Below are 12,229 nucleotides of genomic sequence, written 5' to 3'. Positions count from 1 at the left end.
TGTGGAATCTTAGTTCCCTGACCAGGGGCTGAACCCACTCCCCCTGTGGTGGAAGCACAGAGTCCCAGCCTCTGGGACCACCAGGGAAGTGCCGCAGTATGCATTTTTTAAATGACTGTCCAGCCTCTATCTTGGGCAACAGTGACCCAAACCAACTGGCGAGGGAAGCTGTTGAGCAGAAGGGCAGGCTGCCTCTGACTCACCTGTCACATTCATTGCTAACCTACTTTTGTTTGACCTTGATTTGCTCAGTACAATTAAAGACACTGTTGTAAACACACTCCTGCTGATGATTTAAGTCTAACATGTGACGGCCCAGGATCTTAACCACACACATGACCCAGGCAGATGGACGGATGGATGGGTAGTTTAGTTTTTCGCTTACTTCTGAATGGTAATTCGATCACAAGGAAAAGGTTTAATTTCAAGAACACTGGGCAATTCTTTGTGACCAGATATGATGCCAAGGCAGCAGGCCTTGATTCCTTGCTACTGGGCAGCTTAATCAGGAAATGGCCTAGATGGCCACCTTTCAAGTGGGTCCTTGCAGTAGCTTGGCAACTGGCACAGGGTCATAATTGGAAGAATTTGGCTCCGAGTGTCTGTGGGTGTTTACAGTGCACTATAGGGCAGGGCTTCATTTATTTATAGAGTATTGTGAGCAACAAGCAGCAGAAGCTCAAAAGCCACTAAATCTCAATTTATTTTTAACAAATTCCATTTTTCCCCTCATCCCAGAAGGAGAACTGAGTTATTAAAAAACAGTAAAAAAATACATCATCGCAGAGTATGCCATATCTAATTATGGGGTTGCCAGCGTCGGCCTGCAGCCACGTTTTAAGGGCTTTGTAAATCAACCATCCATTCAATCTGTGAACTTATATGACTCCCATTCTTCATTTAGATGTAGAGGGAAGTTATTGGCAAGTGAGTGCTGATCAGAAGTTCCACGCTGTCTAAATTAGGAGATGGAGGATATAAATATAGGATAGTGTGCTTATGTTCTCAAAGGGAAATAAAAATCACTCTTCATTGTCCATCATACTTAAGCCATCCAAGCCTATACTCCACCGCACTAAATATCCACTGTAGGGCTGTTCACTCATTGTGATGGTGGATCCACTCTTCTCAGAGGAGCTATATCGTGGGATCTCGCTGAGCCCGACCCTGAGTAATTACTACCCACGTATGTCATGAAACGATGTGATTCCAGTGCTTTTTGGCCTCCTGGAGCATCAGAACTGGATGAGACCTCAGAGACCCTCTAGTTCAAGTACATCTTATTGTAGTTGGGGAAGCTGAGGCTCAGAGAGCAGAGTGGCGAGTCGCAGCAGAACTGCCCTGAGGCCATAGTCTCTACCCTTTTCTCTGACAGTCTCTGCTCTACTGAGCTTGAAGCTAATGAGTTAAACAGACCTGATTTCTGCCCTTCAGGGTTGACAGTCTCAGACAGACAGACAGATGGTCGAATAATCATCACGTGCATGAGTGAACCAAGTTATATGTACAGTAAACCAGCTAGTGAGTGGAGGAGATGATGGTTAAGAATGGGGTAGTTTCGGAATCTGTGTGTTTGGATACCAAGACGAAGGTAAAATCAGTTGCTCTCTGACCTGCTTGGGCAGAGCTTTATAGATGCCTTGAAGTTTCTGATGCAAAAAGGCGCAGCACATTTGCTGGGTGCTGCAGGAGGGGAAGTGCGGTGCATCCGTGGGTGCTAGTGAGGGGATATAAATATTGCAGTTTTGGAGAGCCTGGGAGTGGATCACTGGGGAGACTTCAAGGGAACTCCAAAGGGAATGAAGGACTGGGGTGCAGGCCAGGGTGGGTGGTCTGAGTTCTGTGGGACGCTCTGCCCCATCCTGGGGCAGTGAGGGGGAGGGGCGTGAGTGCTGTTCTCAGCCCTCCAAACTCCAGGTTGAATAAAGGGTGATAGCAGATCATGGCGGTCCTTTTCTCTGACCCTCAGGATCCTTCTTTGTGTAGCCCTCTGGGCGGCCAGTATCTATGGACTGGGGCTAGCATGGGAGCTGGAATATGTGTCTCTTTCTTGCCCTGGACCGATGCCCGGCGCACGCCTGGGCCGAGTGGGCCCTGGGTGTTAGTTCTTTCTGAGTCTGAGAGGGGACAGAGGAGGCTGAGGAAGCCTTTCTGAGGAAGGAGGGGCTGTGGAAGCTTCTGGGGTAGACTCCTCTTGTAGCACTGGAGGGCAGTGATTTTCAACTGAGGTTGTAGCGGGCGGCGCAGAGAGGAGTGAGTGGGAGGGAAGAGATCACAGGCCAGAAGAAGCTGTGGGAGTTACTTACAGACAGACAAAAAGCCAAGTGGAGAGGGAAGGACAGTGACACGCTGGGACCTCGGAGTCCACGGTGGAAAGGAAGGAGGTGGGGCCACAGCAGGCCAGCCCTGAGTTACTCAGGCTGGGCCTTCGGGTTACTGAGCACACTCTTCTCTGAGCAGAGAGTCTGTCTTCCTGCCCAGTGAGCTCCTTCCCACTCTGGACAGTGGTTCTCAAACATGTTGCCAGGTGTTTCCATGTGGCAAAGAATAAAGTCAGTACATGGAATATCCTTGGTGTCACCTCCATAATTTGTTGGGTTTTTTAGTTATTCTTTTGATACCTACAGCCACTCACCTGCTTTTGAGTTAAGAATGTATAAATTAGCAGTTTCCATTACCTGGAAAATAGCTGATAAGCTTTTGTTGTTGTTTAGTTGCTAAGTCATGTCCAATTCTTTGTGACCCCATGGACTGCAGCACGCCATGCTCCCCTGTCCTTCATTACCTCCCTGAGTTTGCTGAAACTCATATCCATTGTATCGATGATGCCATCCAACTATCTCATCCTCTGTCACCCCGTTCTCCAGCCCTCAATCTTTCCCAGTATCAGAGTCTTTTCCAATGAGTCGGTTCTTTGCATCAGGTGGTCAAAGTATTGGAGCTTCAGCTTCAGCGTTAGTCCTTCCAAGGGACATTCGGGATTGATTTCCTTTAGGATTGACTGTTTTGAATTCCTTGCTGTCCAAGGGACTCTCAAGAGTCTTCTCCAGCACCACTGTTTGAAAGCATCACTTCTTTGAAACTCAGCGTTCTTTATGGTCTAATTCTCACATCAGTACATGACTGACTACTGGAAAAACCGTAGTTTTGATTGTATGGACCTTTGTCGGCAAAGTGATGTCTCTGCTTTTTAATATGCTGTCTAGGTTTTTCTTCCAAGGGGCAAGCATTTTAGTTTGAGACGTTCATACTTTTTCTCAGATGCGTGTTGTAGTTTTAATACAACCTAGCAATATTTTGGTTGATAAAATAAAAATTTTCATTTTTATAGTTTATAAAGGTAACACAATTTCAGTGTGGTCCCACCTCTGAACCAATCCTCCTGTGCGTCCCACCTCTGAACCAATCTTCAAGGAGCAGATTCTCCCCTTTCTGTCTTGCATCCTGCTCCTGGCATTTAACTGTGTCCCAGCATCTTTCTCTGTGTGCAGCTCAGCCCAGGAGACCAAGGAAACCCAGGTCAAGGGCTGTGTCAGTAAAAGGTTCCGGGATAAAGAACCCTGAAACTTTCGCCTGAGAAGAGGTTGGGAAGTTGCCTGTGGCCTTCCTATCCCCGTCCCAGCCCACGGAGTTACTAGCAGGCCTGGTTGCTTCATATTATGTGTCCCCTGTGTAGCAATGGCATTCGTAATTGATGCCAGCTTTAAATTCTCGAAAGGAAGGCAGTGTTCATGGTCCGTGGCTGCAGCTCTTGTCATTTCACTTTCTCTGCATCACTGTGCCAGCCACCCAGGTGGCATTCAAGAAACACTTCTGGTTCATTGAGCCACTGCTGGTCAGAGGCCCTGCTGCCTCGGCCACCACCACCTGGAGTACTGAGAGCTTCAAGTGAAAGTCCTGAGGGTTGTGAATGTTAAGACCTGTCCAAAGTCCACCCTCCATCCTTCTGGCTGGATGAGCCACACCCTGGCTATCAGCACTTATTTGCTCCTTATCAGAGAGACAGAATGGTCCAGGGGAAGGGCATCCAGGGGTCACTTCCTGTGGCCACCCTCCTGTGCAGGAAGACCCCATCTGTGCTCATCAGGACAGTCAGGCCCGGGTCCCTCCGGGAGCCCACACGCCCAGCCTCCTGCTCCCTCCCTTATGGGTATATTCGCCTGTTAGGAAATCCTTCTTTATTCTAATCCAGATCTGCCTCTTGGCACTGTTTTCCTTGTTGACCTAGTTCTGCCCTTCGTACCAACACAGAACAAAGGTCCATAGGCGGTCCGTGGTAGAGTTTGGAATTCGTGCTCACAGGCCCCCTTCCTTTCTCCTCCCACCCTCTCATCTCCCTCCCCAGTGTCTCTGTTCTCCAGCGCCTTCCACTGCCCTTGTGCAACATGGCAGTCCATGTTAACGATTGGCGACATTCATTGAGTGCTTTTCACAGGCCAGGTGCTGTCCTAAGCTCCTCACATGAATTTTCTTACTACTCACAATCACCTATGAGGTGGGTACTGCCAATAGCTGCATTTTGCCAATGAGGAACCTGAGGAGCAGAGGTCAAATGTTGTCCAGAATCACACAAGAAAGTGGTGGGGTGAAGACTGGAGCTGGGTGGTCGGGCTCCAGTGCCCATGCCCTCAACTGTGGGGCCATACTATCTTATAGCCATAACGCTCGAAGTAAGCCCATGGTGCATTAGATTGGGACTGGCCCCTACTTTGATTTTGCAAGGAATCATTTCGAGGGAGCCTGAGTTGAATCATTTCCTATGAAACATCCTCAGAATTTGTTTTGATAGAACTACTGCAGTCCAGAGGCCTTTGCCTTGTCACCAACAAATGGGTTCATCCAAACTCTGCCAGGCCCTGCAGAGTTCATGGTGCAGTGGGTTTTGATCAGGGTGACAAACGTGGGCTCTTAGTATTTTCTTTTCCTGCACATGAAGCCCAGTGCAATAGGTTTCGTGTTCAGAATGCCTCATCATGATTTTGGTGGCCATAAAGCAGAGAGAGAAAAGTCCCTAAGACTTCTAAGACTGGACCATAGCTTCAAGTTCCTAATTCAGCATTCACTCTCCCAGAACAGCCCCAGCAGTTGTGGAAGGGAGAGATGCGATACCGCCTACCCTCCAAAGCTGGGATGGCAGGTGCCAAATATACATTTTCCTGAAATGCATGCATCAGGAAGGGTTTTGGAAGCGCAGGTGAGGGAGATGAGAAAGGGCATGTCAAGGCCAGTCCAAACTGGACTTGAGTGCTGTGTCCCCGAGCTGTGCGACTAGGCACAGGTCACTCGTGATCTCTGTTTCCTCTTCTGTAAGACAGAAGTAACAGTGTCTTTTCCTAAGGATGCTTCTTTTAGGCTAAATGAGCAAAGGCAGATGTGCCATGAAGCTGCAGTGGTTGTTTCAGACCATTTCCCCGACGTGATACCTCAAACCCTCGTTCACTGTCTGGCCCTTCCTGCTTTTAGCATGGGCCCCAGCCCTTCAGCTGCCTACTGCCTTGTGAGGCATGGAGTGGGATTGTGGGGGTGTGGGGTCTTCTGGGGCAGTAACCATCCCCAAGACCCAGCCTGCAGCCACATCGGTCACCCTGCCCTGACCCCAACGCTCAGGCCAGGTTGCCCCAAGAGTCCAGGAAAAGGTGATTCATCAAGAGTCTGCTTCCTGTGCTCACGCGTCCCTGGGCTTTTCTGCTCCAGGTGGTGGTCACACACGGGTTGAGCCAGAAGTGCTGGGAAACGGGGTTTGAACCATCTTTCTCTTCATCAGTTGTTTTTTAGATTGCATGCATCCTGGTTACTATTTTTTAGAGGTAAGCAGCCAAGTGAGGGACCTGATTTCTGAGGTCTGGACCCAGAAATCTGGAAGGAGAGCAGCTTGAAGCAATATAAACAGGACTCAATAAAATCTGGTTCTGTAATTACCAAAAACGGGGCCCTGACCGTTGGGCTAGCCTCCCTGAAACATAGTGTCTCTGTCAGAAAACTGGGGGCAGTAATAGAACTGACCTCCCCGGGTGGGAGGAGGATCAGATGAGATCCTCGATGGCGTAACATTATAACAATCCCCTTTCTTCTCCGCCATCCACTCTGCTGTTGATTTCTTATATGGCTTTGAGTAACTAACTATCTTACCCCTCCCTTTGACCCTTCTCTTTGCAGACAAGTTGAAACATACTGGTTCTGAATGAGTGCGTAGCGCCCCCTATAGGACATCTTGGGAATGTGTAAGTTGGTTGGGCTGTCACTGTGGGGATCAGGGCTTTCGCCTGGCGGGGCAGGGCAGCAGAGATGCTGGATTAACACATGGAGAACAAAGAACTGTCCAGCATCCCACCCAGTTTCCTAAAGTTCAGAGGGCATTCGTGTAGGTGAAACTGTGTATGTAATGACCTGGGCCTGGAATCTGACTTCATTTTACATATAAACAAAAATAAATTTTGCATGTTTTTAATATATACTGAATTTTCCAGGAACACAAGCACCGAAGTATATGAGGTTTACCTATTTGTTATAAATAGCTACAGGCATCTCATTACATCTTTCACTATGTCTGGAGAGTAGCTGTGCCCAACCTCTGCATGTTGATGGATGTGTTATTTTACTTTAACTAACTTTATTTTCTTTCTTCTTTGTATTACAGCAATGTTGATTGTCTTGAAATTGTAAGTGTTGGCAGGTTATATGATTTACAAATTTTATTTCAAGTGAATGAAAAGAATATTAAAAATATCTGTATTGAGTCTTTGAAAGTATGAGAGAGGGGGGAGAGTTTGTGTGTGTTAGTTAGCTTATAAATCAGCTGGAGAAACCTTAGGATAGACTTGAAATAAAAAGAAATGGTTTCACTTAGAAATTTCCTTTTACGTAAGGATATGTAATAGAAATCAGAATTTAACTGCATCCCTTGTCAGAGAAATAAAGTGTTTTGATGTCTCCCCTGGCCCTTTTAGAAAATATATAATCTTAGAGTCTAAAACACAGTTTTTATCATCAGCTTTTCTCAGCTTGGTCATCTCTCTTTTTTTCATCACTCCCATCTGTGTGTGTGTGTGTGTGTGTGTGTGTGTGTGTGTGTGTGTGTGTGTGTGTGTGTGTTACCATCTGTGTGTAGATTTTTCAGAAGGGAAAACCAGGCAGGCCTCCTTGCTTTTCACCAAGTTTGTTTTGTTGTTTTGTGACCTCTGCCTGAACAAATGGACTCTGCAGGTTTTGCAAATTACCTATTCATGTGCTTTATTTTTCCACTGAGGTGATTGCCTTTTCATGGATTTATAGCAGGTTTTATTTTTGTTTTGTTTCACTTAATTCAGAAAGGATAATATTTCTTTACCTGCCACAGAGCTCTGGAGTCAGATGACCCTGAGTTTGAATCCTGGCTTTCCCGCTCAATTTGCTAAGAATTGACAGGCAGTTTACTTGACCTCTCTGAGGATTAGTTACTTCTAATTGAGAACTAGATGAAAAAACACTGCATGGCACAAAATAAAAGCTCAGTGCGTGGTTTCTGCTGCCAGTTTTTGTGTCGTCATTTTTGTTGTGATTCTTGCACTGAATATTTTTCTCAGAAAAATTATCTTGAGCTCTGCAAGTCACGTTGTTTGAGATTCTTAGACATATAACTCTCACTTGCTATTACTAAGGCTCAGAAAAATGAAACTGAAATCGCTGAAATTTTGTTTATTCCTCGTGTAGGAAAGAGACCAGTGAAAGAAAACAAGCAGATTCCATTTTAGTTAAAAGAGGAACTTGCAGGGTTATTCCTGGGGTCAGGAAACACTCAGATGAACATCTGATATCTGGGGCACTGGCAGGAGGCTTTGGCACTCATCATACAGTTAAATTGTCGCCCTCAAACTGTGTTTGCCAGGGCAGGCAAGTGGACAAGTACATTTCAGAAAGGTTCCCAGGCATTTCAGACTGGAACAGGAAGGACCATCTGATTTAGTGTTTAACCAAACACACCAGCCGTGCCCCCAGCACTGTGGTCGATTCACAGCCTTGTGACCCATTTGGGTATCCTTGAACCAGAGGCGGGAGGCAGGTGGGCGAGAGCCAGCCCTGCCCTCTTCCTCCTACGTGGGATATTACTTTTGCTTTTCTTTGCTGAGTCTCTGCAGCAACAAAGCATATGCAGAGTTCCAGCTCTGGGAGTTGGGCATGTCGGGGTTCTGTCTTTGATCCCCCATTCTGGCTGTGTGATTTTGGACAAGTTGCTACACCTCTCTGAGCCTCAGTGCCATCTTTTGACATGATGGTGATCATAATACCTTACCCAAAAGGTTGTGGTGAACCAAATGAGCTGGGTAAGGGCTAGCACCATCCTCAGCATGTGTCATGCTCAGTCAATGGGAGCTGGGCGCTGCTCCAGGAAAGCAGGCGGCAGGTACATGGACCACAGTGTAGTCTGTGATGCAGACCTCCCACTCAACATGTCCCCAACCGTCTGCTCCTGCCCTGCTAGCTGGACCACAGGAAGGCTCCTCTTCCTCCAGCCGTCACACGGGCATGTGGCCCAGCAGGGGGAGTTCAGGGGGGATCTTCTCTCCCACTGGCTTCCTGGGCTGGGGGCCTTTGTTCTGTCCATGGAAGGGCTACAGCCCTCATGCAAGAAAAACATGTGGAATCCCACCGGCTGTTCCCTCACAGTATATCCAACACTCAGCAGCTCTCACCACCCCACCATGGCCACCCAGCCCCAGCTCCTCTTAGACCTCACATCCCATTCATCCACACAGCCTGCCTGAAAATATACCTCGAATTATTTCAGTCACTCCTCAGACCGGGCCTGAGTTGTGTCATCTTTTCCTGACTGTTCACTGTTCTAGATGTTTCCTCACTGGCCTTCACTGGTGATGCTGCTACCTATATCACACACACACACACATCACCCGCCATATACACTCACAGACATGCACGCACACACGCACACACACACACACACACACCACCCGCCATATACACTCACAGACATGCATGCACGCACACACACATACACACACCACCCGCCATATACACTCACAGACATGCACGCACGCACACACACACACACACCACCCGCCATATACACTCACAGACATGCACGCACAAACACACACACACACACACCACCCGCCATATACACTCACAGACATGCACGCACACACGCACACACACACACAGCTCCTCCATCACTGTGCATGGCTATATGCACAGCACCGCCCCCACAGGGTCCCCCCTCCCCACCTCGCTTCTCAGCACCACAGCCAGATTTAAATCCCAGGTGGGTCATGCCATCCCTTTTCACTCAGAGTCAAAGCCAAGGTCCTTAACAGGGGTTGGCCCAGCACCCTGTGGCCTCCACCACAGCACCGGTTCCTCTCTCGCCTGGAACACTCCTTGCTTCACTGGCTCCCCCCATCTCCACCTTCCTCCCCAGCGCTCCTCCTGCCCCGTGGCTGACTTTCCTCCCCAGCACTTCCCACCTCCCAGCATTGTTTACTTCTTTATCCCTCTGCTGGCCTTGGTCACCAGAATGTATATGAGAGGAGGACAAGGGTCTGTGTCCCCCACCCCAGCCCTGCCATGGAGAGCAGTGCATGGTACCTGGATGCTTTTAGTGAATATCTGTTGAAAGATTCATGAAGGATTGTGGGACCGCACACGCATAGTGTCTTCATCATTACAAAACTGTCCCGAATTGAAATTTGACTGCCACGGGCAATCTGTGGTGGAAGTTTACTCCGATGACCAGTTCTTTCACTGTAGAAATTACCTGGCCTACAGGGGTGCCTAGTAAGTTCTGCTGGATGCATTACTTCAGGGCTTTGGGGCCGTGGTAGCCATCCGAGGCCTCCTTCCCCATCAGCCCAACCCTGCAGCAGGCGGGACGGTATCCCCGAGCCCCTCTGAGCCAGGCGTCCCCCCGCTTCCCCACCGTGCATCCTGGTTCTGGCGGCACTGTCAGCTGCTGGCCCCCCTTCCCCTGTATCCCCATCTCTGCAGGGAGGTCATCGTTCTTTGCTTTCACCGTCTCATCTTCCTAGTAACTCTACAGTTTTGTTAGTATTACCTGTTGATCTGGCTTTCTCGTTATCGTCTTCCCAGCTTCCCATGGTAGTTATTTCTCTGATTTTAGTTTAACTGGCCGTAGGACAAAAGGGGTGGACTCTCAAAGCAGCATCCTCGGTTTCAGATTCAGAGGCACTTTCCGTGCTGCCCACTGCAGCACACGGGCCTCCAGAGTGTTCTCCAGCCCCACTCCCAGGTCCCTTTTCAGGCCTTTCCCCATCACCCTCATCCTCTCCCTTCTACTCCCAGAGCTTATCCACTGGCCAGGCTCTCCCCTCTCCCCCAGAGGCTTGTCTTCCCACCATTTCTGTGCCCCTTCACCGCAGATTTGCAGTCCAAGCTTGCTTTCTGTGACCTCCATACTTATGCCCAGCCCCCGGCCTTCTGCCCCTGGTCTCACCTCACAGTTCAGCACTTTGGTAACCACAGTTAACCCAACAGGCATCCTAAGTGCTTTTCGTGCATTGGCCTCATTCAATCTGGAAAGAGGAATCCTCCTCTTACAGGCGAGGGCTCCCAGAGGTCATGGAACTGGCTCAGGACACAGCTAGTCAGCGGCAGGACTGGGATTTGAACCCAGGCTGTCTGGCTTCAGAGGACTGACCACTGCCCCATCCTCTTTTCCTGTCCCCATCATGCCCTTCCCCGTTTGTCCACCCCCCTGCCTGACGCTTGGCAGGAGGGGAACCCTGGCTCTTCCTCTGTTCTAGCCTGGGGAGCCAGGGGAAGTCACAGGCTTGGTTGACCATCTCTGGATAAACGCGCACTGCATGGCCTTGCCCACCAGGGAGCTCTGCTGCTCCTCAGGTCCTTCCCCACTTTGCAGTTGGCCTTGTTCTCTGCCAAGGCATATAATATAATCGCTCAAGCCATATAATATCGCTCAGTGCCCCATCTTTGCTTCTGCTTCCCCTCAACACCAACATCCTTCTCTTTGTGTGTGTGCTAAGTCACTTAAGTCATGTCCAACTCTTTGTGACCCCCCTGGACTGTAGCCCACTAGGCTCCTCTGTTCATGGGATTCTCCAGCAAGAATACTGGAGTGGGTTGCCATGCCCTCCTCCAGGGGATCTTCCCAACCCAGGGATCAAACCCCCACCTCCTGCATTGGCAGGGGAGAGTTCTTTACCACTAGCTCCCCCTGGGAAACCCCTCCTTCTCTGTATCACCAAATAACAACAGTGTATCCTTTTGTTTCCTTTAGAACAAGATGCAGATGTTTTCCATAATTTTTTTTTCAACCTCAGGCAGCAGGCTCTTTGGTGGGAAGAGTGGTCATTCCCTGAGTCTTTAGGGCCAAGCTCTATTCTCTTAGTCTGTAGCATTTTTTTTAAAAAGGTGGAGGGGGGAATAGAAAGAAAAGAAACAGCAACAACATGAAGCCAGGCTGATGTGTCTTTGTTAATGACCCTTCTTGGTGGGGGGCAGAAGGGGTCATCCCTGTGCCATCATTAAATGCAGGGGTGTGTCAGGGCTAAAGGTCAGGAAGAGAGCTTTGCCCTCAGGAGCCTGCCTCCCAGAGCTGACAGGACAGAGCAGCCAGGATGTGCAGACCCAGAGCATGCCCTGCCTCCCCAGACATCGCGCATCTCTCCCCCAGGCCCTACACTGGGCACCTGGGTGCAGAGGAGAACGAGGCCTGGATCTTTCTGAGGCAGGCACCCCTCCCCTACCCCCAGCAACTTCAGATTCCATTGCCATCCTCCAGGGAGTGCGGAGAAATCCTGGGTCTCGGCCGGCGGGTGGGCTGAATGCACGTGGGTGCTAAGAGGCAGAGGGCACAACGGAGCAGAGGGCTTGCCCTGGGTGGAGGAGGTGGCCAGGGACAGGTGGGACCGAGACCTCGGACCTCAGGCTCTTCTCAGAGGAGCCGAGAAGCTGACAGAGCCTTGCCAAGCACCTTCTGGCATGGAAGTGGGCAGGGAAGGAGGGGACAGCATGATCGCTGCATCCTGAGTGATCCTGCAGAGCAAGCGTCCCCTTAGCGTGCCCCACCCAAGCTCCCGCCACTAGATGTTGGGTGCAGGAGAGCGTGGGGACCACCGCCTGTGGGGAGATGGAGGCCCTGCTGCTCCCCAACCGTCGCCCTCTGCAGGGCCCTGTTTAAGGTTCCTAGAAGCCCTGCAGAGGAGAAACGCAGCCTTTAACCAGAATTCCCCACGCTGCTTTGACCATGGGTTCCCTC

At 49.7% G+C, this 12,229-nt stretch overlaps 1 protein-coding gene across 2 annotated transcripts in view; it reads left to right on the top strand.

Annotated features, from left to right (window-relative positions):
* Nucleotides 1-12,229, top strand: part of BMAL1 (basic helix-loop-helix ARNT like 1) — a 108,857-nt gene that overhangs the window by 53,595 nt on the left and 43,033 nt on the right. The gene's annotated exons all lie outside the window — the stretch shown is intronic.

This window comes from Budorcas taxicolor, chromosome 15, assembly GCF_023091745.1.
Source record: "Budorcas taxicolor isolate Tak-1 chromosome 15, Takin1.1, whole genome shotgun sequence".
Classification (NCBI taxonomy): Eukaryota; Metazoa; Chordata; class Mammalia; order Artiodactyla; family Bovidae; genus Budorcas; species Budorcas taxicolor.
Note: the sequence above shows the minus strand (reverse complement) of the source record. Positions and strands in the feature narration are given on the sequence as shown.